Below are 14,285 nucleotides of genomic sequence, written 5' to 3' on the forward strand. Positions count from 1 at the left end.
TACGTCTGGTAGACATTTCACGATGTGTAAAGTATGAACAAAATCGGTTAGTCCTTACAAGAGTTATCGTGCGCACAAATTTTCCGAACATTTTCGAACTTTTGTGGGGGAGGTACCCGAAGGAGTGAACCGATTTGCCCCATCTTCGAACTTAAACTAGATTTAGGCAAAATATTACGATACCCAAAATCGTTTGATCCGTTCCAGAGTTATCGTGCGCACCAGCCAGACACCAGACAGACGGACATAGCTAAATCGACTCCAAAATGTCTGAAACCGATTTCGTCCAAACATACTTAGGGTCTAAAACCATTATTTCGATGAGGCACATTATAAAACGTAAAAAAGTAAAAAAACGTTCACTTTTTATGCAAATAAATTTTTTGCCCATTCCGACCCTACATATTATCCGACCATCACCAAAATCAATAGGCTTCTTCCTCTCCGGGGCCCTCAACAAAACCCAAAATTTGGTGATGATCCGATCAAAATTGAGACCTGTAGCGTGATTACAAGGTTTAGATGGACCGAGGGACGGAGGGACACATATAGCCAGATCGACTCAGCTCGTCGAGACATTCATTTTGGTATATGTATGTATAGGTCTACGACAATTATTTCGATGCGTTACAAACTTTTTGGCCAAAACCAACTTATAATACCCTCCCCACATAGTGGTGTAGGGTATAATTACACGCCGCATTACCTGTAGCTAGATAATTGACATGATAGGCAGGGAAGCCCATTTCCAGTGACAAAGTAAGCTATAGGATATTTTGTGTGCCAATTTTGGGTGTAAAGTAACTAGGATCAATGTGTAACAGGTTACATAAGTATGTCAATGTAGACAATTGTCATTTATTGAACAACTGGGGGACTTTTCATGAATGGACTTTCTCATCTTAAAATGTACCAAACAGCGCCGTGATTCCCCCATACAATACATACATTTGTAAATTATGAATTATGGTACATTGCATCTGCTCCAGACCAACACATATCAAAAAATCTTATCACTTTTAATAAGGGAATCCCATGTTAAATTTCATTGACTATATAAATACCTTTCGTTCCAAATTTATGTCATTCAGTACTTATATTCCAAATTATTCAAAACAACAACGAAGACTTAATAAAATGTTCGCTTTAAAGATTACTATTTTAATAGCATTTTGTTTAATGAATTCTCCTGCTTCACCCATTGAATTCTTGGATGTTGGATTTGAACCACAGGATATTGCTTTCGATGAATATCAACCTTTGGTCCTATCTCGTCATGCTCGTTCTCCAGATGGTGGTAGTGTTGGCATAGACTATCGCAAAGATCAAAATGGGCGCGAGGCATCGGTACAGTACAAACAAAATATATATTCCAGTGCAGATGGTGATAGATCCTTGGATGCTCATGCTCATGCCAGTCGTAACTTTGATCACAACAGCAATGCATTCGGTGGTGGCGTGAAGGGTCAATGGTCTGCAGGTAGTGGTGCTTCTGCTGACTTTAATAAGGATCACTTTGGTCGTCAAGCTAATGTGCAGTTAAATCAAAATTTATTTACCAGTCGTGATGGCCGTGGTACCATTGATGCATATGCTCATGGAACACGTAATTTCGATTATAACTACAATAATTTTGGTGGTGGAATTCAGGGAAGATATAGATTTTAAGTGAAAGAACTAATTTAAAAATGATGTAAATTGTGTAATAAATATAAAAAAAAATTAATTATCTCAAAATATACATACAATGAATTATTTTAAGAGTATTCTGAGAAACAAAAATCAATCAATCATAAGTATTTTACAAATGGAATAAACGAGGTAAGTAAAGGATCGAAACCGGGTTATCAGTAAGATTTATTTTATTATAAACCGAAAAGTTTGCAAGAAAAAAGAAGAAGCCATCATCTGAGCTGCTTATAGACAGAACTTTTATTTTGATCTTATTCGTTTTTTATCGGTTGTTGTATTATAATTGACATTGTAGATACACCAGAAACTCTAGCCACTAATTTTACCGTGTAGAAAGCATATAGTCTTTTCCTTTCAGTTTAGTTGGTTCATATCCATCGCTATAAGAAAAACACAATATTTAACTGAACAAATGCAAACTTGCGTCCTTATTATTCCAAAACAAGTAAGAACGGCGTTAAGTTCGGACCGGCCGAATTTGTTATACCCTACAACACGAGTTGTGTTGAAGTAAAACTTTACAATTAGTGTCCTTTCAGTTATGAAGAAGACTAAATACCAAATTCCAGCAATTTTGGTAAAACAATGTGGCTAACTATCAAAATACCGAAATTCGGCATGTACAGTTTTATGGGCGCTATATGAAGTCGTGGACCCGTACGGCCAAATTTCGGGGAGAAAATTTAATACCACCAACAAAGACTAAATACCAAATATTAACTATTTCGGTGGAATATTGAAGCCACAACCTTCAAAGTACTGAAAATCGGGATGTACAGTTACATGGGGGGCAATATTGCACCCCCAAAGAAGACTAGATACCAAATTTTAACCATTTCGGTGGAATATTGATGTAACAACCTTCAAAATACCGAAAATGGGGAGGTACACTTCTATATGTGCAATATAAAGGCGTGGACTTACACCTAAAAATTTCTGGTGGAAAGTTTTGCACCCCCAACGAAGACTAAATACCAAATTTCAGCCATTTCGGTGCAATATTGAGGCCACAACCTTCAAAATACCGAAAACTGGGATGTACTGTTTTATGGGGGCTATATGAAGGCGTGGACCTGTACCGACATATTTAGAAGTGAAAGTTGAATACCCCCAAGGAAGACTAAATACCAAATTTCAGCCATTTCGGTGCAATATTGAGGCCATAACCTTCAAAATATAAATAATCGGGAGGAACAGTTCTATGGGGGCTATATTAAGGTACAGTTCAATGGGGGCTGTACCGACACATTTCAGGGGAAAGTTTTATACCACCAACCGACGAAGACTAAATACCAAATTTCAGCCATTTCGTAGGAATATTGAGGACACAACCTTCAAAATACTAAAAACGGGAAGTACCGTTCTATGGGGGTTTTATGAAGGCGTGGACATATTCCGACAAATTTCATATGGAATGTTTTACACCCCAAATGAAGACTAAATACTAAATTTGAGCCGTTTCGGTGAGATTTTGAGACCGCAACCTTCCATATACCGCACATCGGGAGGTACCGTTCTGTAGGGGGTTATATGAAGGCGTGGGCCTATTCTACAAAATTATTGGGAAAAGTTTTATACCCCCAATGAAGACTAAGTACCAAATTTCAGCTATTGTGGTGTGATAATGAAGCTAAAACCTTAAAAATACCGAAAATCCGGTAGTACCGTTCTATGGGGCCTATATCAATACCAAACATGTTGCAATTATAAGCCCATCTGATGTCTTCCTTTGCTATAAAAATACATTTTTGTGGTAAAAACTTCTTCACTTGAATTGTGCCAATAATATTTCGTAGTTTTATCCTTTTTTGTGCGTTCCTCGCTAAAAAACATTTGACATCAAAAGAAGATTAAGGCTTGAATTTGTTTTCTGCATAATCTTACAAAATGAACCTTGGATAGGACAAAAACTTAAGCATCACAGTTTTACTATTAGACAATAGTTGGTGTTTTGACAAACGAAACACAAAGAGTAGCATCAACAAATCCAATGTGACTAATTTCTGAGTTGTTTAAAGAAGGGTTGCTCCCCTCATAAAAATTCGTATACGATTAATTTTGTCTGAAATTAGATAAGAACCGATAAAAAATTTCAGTACCCAAGTTATTCCCTTTAATTGCAAACTTCAGACTATATAAAGGCAAAAAAGTGAAAGCAAACCATCATTTTATTGTTACTCAAAAACATAACCAAACCATGGAAGCAAATAAACCAAAAGACACCTCACCCAACAATGGAAGTTTAAGCATTGAATACAACAAAGACGCCGTGGACGAGAGGCATCTGTGCAGTACAATCAAAACTTGTATACCACCCGTGATGGTCGTGGTTCCATTGACGCATACGCTCAGGGAAGCCGAAATTTTGATCGTAATCGCAATAACGTTGGCGGTGGCATTCAAGGAAAGTGGAGATTTTAGATTTGCAGAACGTGCAGGACTTTGAAAGACAAGCAATTTTAACAATTTTTACTTTTTAAATTTTTCGTTATAGGGTTTAATATAATTTTATAAAATAAAAATGCTATAAAGACTATTTTAACTATGTTAAAGAGAACGCAATAATTAAAATGTACAAAGTAAGTTTTTGTAGAAATGAGTGGAAAATGTATACTATTAATACACTTTCTTAACTATGTTTGGAAAAGTAAGATACTGTTTAGAAACCTGCAGTCGAATGTAATTAGCCTCAACTCTGAATGTATCATTTTCCGAATTACATTTTCATTAAAATATTCAAGTACCATATAATAATATCAAGAAAATCTTACAAAAGACAATGAGTATATAAAATTTTTTACAAACAATTAAACAAGTACCAGTTAGCTTTCCGATAGTGATATACAGTCAGCCTATGACTGTAAAAAAACACCATAATCTTTAAGTGAAGATATTTATGACCAGGGATTACTCAAATGCCCAAATTAGGTTAGAAAATCGATCTAAAAATGCCTTCACTCGACCACTGGAAACCTCATATGTCACATTATAAAAAGTTCGGTCAAAAAATGTGGCTAAATTCCTGAAAATACCTGAAATTGGGTGGTACCGTTTATATGGGGGCTATACCAAAACATGAGTGACGTAGGGATTGAAAGAAACCAAGCAACGGTCCTTGCCGGATTTAAAATGGCAAAGCCCAGGATTTATCTTGGTCCCCATTTCATTTCAAGTGGACACTGACTTCCCCATGGTGTCACCTGGGGTGCTGCCTTTAACGGTGCCCGGACATAACACCCAAAATGATTTTGGGCGTTATGTCCCCTTTGCTTTGCGGACATAACTCCCAAAATTCCTTGGGAGTTATGTCCATGAAGCAAAGCGAACATAACTCCCAAAAAACGCGGATATAACTCCCAAAGATTTTTTTAATTACAAAATTATTTTTGCTTAATTTATGAAATTATCGGGCATGTTCTGGAATTCACCGCGTATCCAATACGCATCACACATGCACTTCACCTGTGAAAGCAATTGCTGTTCTGTATTTCACGTGAAAATAGCTTTCGTATTTCACGATAGAACTTTGGAAAGCTTTATTACAGCTTTCAAACTTTATCATTAACAATGAAAAACAAGTAAGCAAAGGCTATAGTCGGACAGGGCCGACAATACGATACCCTACACCACTACCCTGCGAGTTAGCTTTCAGCAAATCAAAGTTTCTTTTGGGCAAATAAGCTCATTGTAAGAAATAAATTTTTGGAGTCTGCAACCTTATCACATTAAGCAATAGTATGGGGCCTGCTGTATATCGCCGAGTCCGAAAGGCATGTCTTAAAACACCACCTGTAGAGAAGTTGTACATTAGGGTTATGACTTTTTTACAACCTCATATCCCTGTATCATAGCGTGATGAGTTTTGCCATAAGATTACATAAAATCTTAATTATAAGGTGATTCGGTGAAAAAACCTCACGCACAAAATGATTTTAAAATTTGAATTTATCAAAATTATGGAAAATTTTCTGAAGTCACTGAAAACAGATATATGAGTGAAAATAAACGTTAGAGCCACAAAATGTATTTCTTACTATTTTTCTTCAATTCTGAGAATCGTAAAAATGTCGTAAGCGCTTTTATTCAAAAATATAATTTTGTAACAAAAAACAAAAAATTTAAAATTTTTTCAAAGTGACTTTTTCGCGATTTTTTTAATATATGAATGAAATAATCGTTATTATAGTTATTAGTAGGCTTATATTTATTCATTCGTGCAACAAAAAAATAATTTTTTCAAAAACATTTTTTTTCATTTCATATATTTTTTCGAAAAATTATTTTTTTAAAATCGATTTGTTCATTCATCCCTGCTGCAGGAAATAATTTTTGAGGAAAAATGTCAAAAAGTCATAACCCTATTGTACTTGGTTAAAATACTCACAAAATGTCGCCAACTTTACTGAGGGGTATTTTGCCATCGTTGGAAATTTGATGTTTGCTGGCCGGGAATCGAACGCCCGACCTTCAGCGTGCAAGGCGGGTGTGCAAACAATTGTACCATGGTGGCATCAATAAGTGTCCTAAATATCCCATCGTTCATCACAATTTTCGACCTGAAATTTACCGTACCTCCCGTACCTCAAACTGAAATGGCTGACATTTTGTATTCAGTCTTCGTTGGAGGTAAAAAAAACGTATAGCTCCCATAACCAGAACCTACCGATTTTCTGTACTGTGAAGGTTATGGTCTCAATATCCCTCCGAATTGGCTAAAATTTGGTATTAAGTCTTCATTGGGGGTATTAAACTTTCCATCTGAAATTTGTCGGTATAGGTCTAGGCGTTCATATAGCTCCCATACAACGAAAGCTCCCCATTTTTGACATTTTGAAGATTGTGGCTCTGGTTACAGATTTCTCTATTTTATTGACTTGTCTGAAGTGAATTTCAAACAGAAAAATATACACATAAACATTTTAGAAGATATTATTGAAATATATGTAGCATACGAAAATATGTGAAATGCAGAAATTTTCCATATGCAAAAATAATATTTGCATATGCATAATTTATACATTTCGCATATTTTTGCATATGTGATATATTTCGATTGGAATTTAAATAGAAGCCAAAAATATGCAAATTTTACAAAAATAGGTGTTGCATAAAATTCCCCTGTCTACATATCATTGAGCTGATATTAATCGGGGTGCTCTCATTGATATGAGAGAAGGCTCCCTTGTCCCTACTGGGATGTTTGTGGAACAATTATATACAGTACATTTTAAGAAATATTCTTAAATTTGAAAATTTGAGTTGTTTCGCAATTTCTGCTACATCTTTAAATTTTGGACAATTGGACAGGTAATATGATAGGGTTCACGCAATTTGTAAGAACTGGGAATTTGTCTGTCAGGATAAGGACAATTTGTAGCATGGGAGGAAGATGTGGTTCTCTTCACAAAACTCATTATATCTTAGATAGTAGGTCCGTTACCAGGCACACATATTATTGCAATTTTCATCAGAGGAAAGATCGGTAGTTAATTTTTCATATATAAGCGACTTTGCCGGTATATGGCCTCCAGGGATTCAAATATGGACCAAAAATAAAATGTTTTTATTTAGCATACAAAAGTAATGGTCCATTGCACCCGCTAAATAATATCTTATCATCATCAAAAATTGTAGGCATCTTCTTCGACCTAAACCCCTACCTCATGCAAAATTTCGTGACTATTGATCTATAATTGCGACCTCTAGTATGCCTTTGATTACATTACAAGCAAAACACTGGATATATTAGGCTGTAACTCTGTTATCTGACCACATAAATCAACATAATTGGCATTAATTGAAAGGGCAAGAGTTGTCCTTCCAAATATTATTTATGTGGGCGGAATGTGTGGTCCAGGAATAAAGATATTACCGGTTTATTAAAAATTTTCACACAAAAGTTGTGGTCCATTTAACCCTCTAAACATCATCCGATCACCATCTAAAATTGCAAGCTTCTTCTTTGTCATATAATTTCACATTATTTTAAATTTCGAGGCGAACGGATGTTATTGCGCCCTACAGAGCGGCTACAAAATCGGATAAAAATTTTGTGTTTGGTCCATTTCAACCGCTAAATATTTCTCGATCATCACCAATAAAAATAGGGATCTATTCTGGCCTGAACCCGACCTCCATACAAAATTTCGTGACGATCGGTCCATAATTGCGGCCTGGAGCGGGTTTACAATTTATAATGGACAGACGGACGGACGGATGGACACACATCTCAAAATCGCTTTATCTCGTCGAGATATGAAGATTGGTATACCACATTGGGGGTCTCCGACGAATATTTCACGTTGTTACGTGAATTTTTACCAAAATAAACTTATAATACCCTTTCCACATTGTGGTGTAGGGTATAAATGCCAGTCTGTGTTGGCGCTAGTTCAACAGTTCTGGTCTTTAAACTGAACTAGGTCAGTAATCTACTTCATAGTGGCTGGCAAAAACCTTATGTTGTGTGTGGGTGTGTAGAAATTGGCATTGCGAAAACGCTTTGTGCGTGTGTGTTTCTTTTTATGTTTTCCCTTTTTTTATCCAAAAAGGCAGATTCATTAGGTAATGGATTCGACATATTAGCTTCGTTCCAGAACTAAAAAGTTTTTACACATTTAACACATTTTCAACATTTTTCCCCGAAATGCGTTCCCGTACACCAAAAAAGTTACAAAATGTTCACTTCTCTTTGAACAAAAATGGCGCTGAATGGCTCTCTCTTTAGAAACTTTTTACACGACAAATTTGAGCGAGCAAAAATGTGCAACATGTTTGCCGGCTTCCAATTGGCTGACACGCCGACTTTGACATTTGTCCCAGTTTTTTTGACGTTTCTGTCATTTTTCCGTTCCCGTTCATTTTGGAAAAATGTGTGTAATGTAGAATATGTTTTTGTAGAAATCTTCATTTTCGGACAGCTATTCCAGTACCTTGATCCAAATCATAAACAAACTGATCACATTACGAAGGCATCCCTTAACTTAGACTACGCCATCACTTTATGTATTTGTGAACGACATGCTGCACTAGATTGTGAATCGTTCGTTGATCGTGCGGTCACCGACTGATTATAGTTCAGTGAACTATTGAACTATATCGACTGATCTAGTTCATACGCTCTTTTCAATGAATCGTTCAATTGAACTAGTTCGTTCATGACCTATACAACTCTAGTTGGTGCATCAACGAATACACCTGCGTGTGTGGGTATGTACGCTTTGTTCTTTTGATTGTTTACGAAACAGACGTAAAAAAAGAAACGAACTCTTACAAGAGCGCGTACATGTTGCATTTAGTACTTCAAGAAAAAATACATTTTTAAATGATATTTTGCTAAGAAAAATAAGTATTTTTTAAATGCTTAAAGAAAACAAATTAAATTTTAGTTTTATGCAGTTTTCTGTAGAAATTTTATAATTATTTTCTTTAAAACATAAGGATACACTCAGCTGAGGAATACACCCCAACTAGGTGTAAAGTGTGTTGCAGAACAGCTTTAGGTGTGTTCGATACACGTGAGGTGCAGAGGTGAATGCCAGAACATGCCCGATTGTCAGTATCAGTTCGGAGAAGTTTTACGAAGACATTACGTATTCATATTCATTATTAATTTTGTTTAATATAGGCATGTAAATATATTTATACCCTACACCACTATGTGGAAAGGGTATTATAAGTTTGTTTTGGGAAAAATGCATGTAACACCGCGAAATATCGGTCGTAGACCCCCAATGTGGTATACCAATCTTCATATCTCGACGAGAGAAAGCGATTTTGAGAAGTGTGCCCATCTGTCCGTCCGTCAGTCCGTCTGTCCATTATAAATTGTAATCAAACTCCAGGTCGCAATTATGGACCGATCGTCACGAGATTTTGCATGTAGGTGGGGTTCAGACCGGAATAGACACCAATTGTTATTGGTGATGATCGTGAAATATTTAGCGTGTGAAATGGACCAAATACATAATTTTTATCCGATTTTGTAGCTGCTCTGTAGGTCGCAAAAATGGTCCGATCGCCTCGATAAGATAAGCGTATATGACATAGAAGAAGCTTGCAATTTGAGATAGTGATCAGATAATATTTAACGGGTTAAATGGACCACAACTTTTGTGTGAATATTGTGAAAATTTTTAATATAGAGCTTATATATGTTTTCCTGAAAGATACATTCCGCCCACGTAAATAGAATTTGGAAGGCCATTTCTTGACCTTTCCATTGATGTCAATTATGTTGATTTACGTGCTCAGATAACAGAGTTACAGCATAATATATCCAGTTATTTGTTTGTAGTGTAATCAGAAGCACGCTAGAGGTCGCAGTTATAGATCAATGGTCACGAGATTTTGCGCGATGTAAAAGTTTAGGTCGAAGAACATACCTACAATTTTGGATGATGATCTCGTATTATCTAGTGGGTTAAATGGACCATTACTTTTGCATGAAAAATATAAAATTTTAAACATGGTCCATATTCTACTTCCTGGAGGGCATGTACCAGCAAAGTAGCCTACATATGGAAAATAAACTACTAACCTTTCCATTTTTAGTTGTATTTTACCGGTTAAAATATATTTTTGATATCAAAATATATATCCACAATGAACTATTTTCAAAATACCCTAAAAGTGCAAAATCGTGTGCATTTCCAATAGATAGATCTTCAATAAACTCACAATGTTCCCTTTGAAAATTTGTATATAGAATTTGTAGTGTTCAATAAAATTGGAGCAATGTCCGTCTGTCGAAAATTTCACGGCCAGATATGAAAAATTGCATTGTAATTTCAATGTAATTGCATACCATTGCACCACGGTTGCACCCTATTAGATATGTTAAAACATTTTTTGATTTTTCAAGAATAGACTTCGGAGACATTTAATATGCACAAAGCAAAAAAATCGTTACGTATCTTCGTTTCTAATTTTATTCCATAGAGTGGAGCTATTTTTTAACTTCACGTCCGCCTTGTACGCAGAATATCGTGGGCTCGATTAACCCGCGAGGTAACATCAAACTTTCAACTTTGGCAAAATACACCTCAGTAATGTTGGCGACATTTTCTGAGTATTTCAGCCATATAAAACTTCTCTAAAAGTGGTGTCTTAGGACACGCCCTTCGGACTCGGCAATAAACTGTAGGTCCCAAGCTTAATGTAATAAGGTGGCAGAATCCAAAAAAACTATTTCTTACAATAATCTTATTTGTTCCATAAAGGAATTTTGATTTTCTGAAAGCTAATTCGCAGGGACAGTGGTGTAGGGTATCACATGGTCGGCTCCGTCCTACTATAACCTTTGCTTACTTTTTTTTCTTAGTTTCTAGCAGTAAAAAATTGCATACTTTAAAAAAAATTATTTTCTTAAATTATGAAAAATTTTTTGAAAAAAATCGCGCGATTTTATAATTTAAGAAAAAAATAATTTTGTAATTAAAAAAATCTTTGGGAGTTAAGTCCGCGTTTCTTGGGAGTTATGTCCGCTTTGCTTCATGGACATAACTCCCAAGGAATTTTGGGAGTTATGTCCGCAAAGTAGGGGCACCTGGCACCGTTAAAGGCAGCTCCCCAGGTGACACCATGGGGAGGTCAGTGTGCACTTGAAATGAAAGAGTGACCAAAATAAATCCTGGGCTTTGCCATGTTAAAGCCGCACAGGACCATTGCTTGGTATCTTTCATCCCCTACGTCACTCATGTTTTGGTATAGCCGCCATATAACGGTACCGCCCGATTTCAGGTATTTTAGCCAATTTAGCCATATTTTTTGACAGAACGTTTTATAATGTGACATTTGAGGTTTCCAGTGGTCGCCCGATTGAAGACATTTTTAGATCGATTTTCTAACCTCATTTAGGCATTTTGGGAATCCCTGCTCGTAAATATCTCCACTTAAAAATTATATCACTATCGGCAAAGCTAACTGATATTTCTTCGATTGTTTGTAAAAAATGTTATATACTCATTGTCTTTTGAATGATTTTCTTGATATTATCATATTGTCCTTAAATATTTTATTAAAAATTTGATCCGGAAAATGATACATTCAGAGCTGAGGCTAATTACTTTCGACTGCAGGTTTCTAAACAGTATCTTACTTTTCCAATCATAGTTTAGAAAGTGTATTAATAGTATGCATTTTTCACTCTTTTCTACAAAAACTTTATTTGTACATTTTAATTATTGCGTTCTCTTTAATTTAGTTAAAATAATCTTTATAGCATTTTTATTTTATAAAATTATATTAAAAGCAATTAACGAAAAATTTAAAAAGCAAAAATTTTTAAAATTGCAGATCTCTTAGAGTCCTGCACGTTCTGTAAATCTAAAATCTCCACTTTCCTTGATTACCACCACCAACGTTATTGCGATTACGATCAAAATTTCGGCTTCCCTGAGCGTATGTGTCAATGGAACCACGTCCATCACGGGTGGTATACAAGTTTTGATTGTACTGCACAGATGCCTCTCGTCCACGGCGATCTTTGTTGTATTCAATGCTTAAACTTCCATTGTTGGAGGAGGTATCTTTTGGTTTATTTGCTTCCATGGTTTGGTTATGTTTTCGAGTAACAAGAAAATGATGGTTTGCTTTAATTTTTTATATAGTCTGAAGTTTGCAACTAAGGGGAATTACTTGGTTACTGAAATTGTTTTATCGGTTCTTATCTAATTTCAAACCAAAATAATCGTATACGATTTTTTATGTGGGGAACAACCCTTCTTTAAACAATTCAGAAATTAGCCACATTCGATTTTCTGATGCAACTTCTTTGTGTTTCGTTTGTCCAAACACTGGTATTTAGTTTTCTTCATAAACGAAAGGACACTAATTGTTCAGTTTAACTTCAACACAACTCGTGTTGTAGGGTATAACAAGATCGGCCGGGCCGATCTTAACGCCGTTCTTACTTGTTTTGGAATAATAAGGACGCAAGTTTGCATTTGTTCAGTTAAATATTGTGCTTTACTTACAGCGCACAGTGGTCCCACTCGTATGGAAAGGAGGGCCAAAAATAGTTCTAATCGAGCTACCGCCTCGGAATTTTAAACATAGTTTTATAACAAGCCCAAAAGAGAAAAAACAAATTTTAATGGATGTAGGTCCACTTTTGGGTGTAGCCCCCACATAAAGTTATTTTGACGATTTTAGCCAAATTTTCCAAACGATTTGGCTGAAATTTTGTATTTTGAGTTCTGAGGTAACAGCATACCTCCTTCCAAAAACAATTTTCAATATAGGTTCACATTTAGGTATAGCTCCCATATAAACGTACCTCCCGATATTCGGTATTTTGACGATTTTAGCCAAATTTTCCAACCGATTTGGCTGTATTTGTATTTTGTATTTTGAGTTCTGAGGGGATTTTAGCCAAATTTTCCAACTGATTTGGCTGAAATTTTGTATTTTTAGTTCTGAGGGGACAACATACCTCCTTGCAAAAAATGTTCGATATAGGTCCACGTTTAGGTATAGCTCCCATATAAACGTACCTCCCGATTTTTGGAATTTTGGCGATTTTACAGGCGTGGTATAAGGGGAATAACTTACAGGGTGGCAGATGGGGGCAGCTGGATTTTTTTTTTAATCGTAAACTAGAGACTTTCCTCTGTATTTTAAAAAAATATGGACTTGCCCTTAGAGGGCCTATATTAGTAAAACTCAACATACATTTATTGTAATGATATTAAAAATAGGACATAAATCATTTAAAAGGAATTTATTTTTAAGGAAGTTAGAAAATGAATTATTAATTTGAATATAGTCAGTGCCATCAACTATAAGTTTCATTTTGGAAATTGAACATTTATCTCTTCAATTTTTTTATAATTTCACTTATTAGCTTAGATTTTTGAATACTTTATAATTTCAGGTTAATATTTTTAAATTTAGTATGTGTTTGTAGTGCCAGTTACTAAATTAAGAGATCTTGAACGTAAAAGATTTCAATGCTTTGTATAACTCGATTAAGATAACTATCAAATTTGGCGACTTTTGTCATATTGACAAGTGCCACTCCCAGCAAAGTCCAATACTTAAAAATATCCAAATTTTTAAGTGTCACGCTATCTGTAAGTATTTGTCTATAAGTGTACGGATCCATACGGGGATACAATTTTCTAAACATTTATTACTCACTATTACCTTCTACGTAGCAATACCGAGAGTTCTATTCCAAAAACTATATAAACTACACAAAAAATACACCACAAGTCAACATCAAATATTCCTTACTAAATCTAACTTTTTTAATTCTTAATCAGAATATTAATTTACATACCTTTACAAGTGTTATCCATTAAAAAACTGTTTATTATGTTAGCGGTTTTTAATTGTCGAGTGAAACGAATTTGTTCTTCCTTTGATAGATTTTTATAAAATTTTACAATGTAAGATGCAATACCTTTGACAGCCCGGTATGTGGTCATGAAGCGTTGCCAGGGTGAAATGATATTGGCTCAAAATGTTCAGAATCTAATCTCGTTACTATTTTATCCAAATATATGACTTTAAAAATAGACTTTTGCCTCTGAAACATGCCATTGGGCCTATAGTGCTAAGCTACGAATGCTTTGCGGTTCTATTTTTCG

This window comes from Musca autumnalis, unplaced genomic scaffold (genome assembly GCF_047663935.1).
Source record: "Musca autumnalis isolate F117 unplaced genomic scaffold, ASM4766393v1 scaffold_3, whole genome shotgun sequence".
NCBI classification, from domain to species: Eukaryota; Metazoa; Arthropoda; class Insecta; order Diptera; family Muscidae; genus Musca; species Musca autumnalis.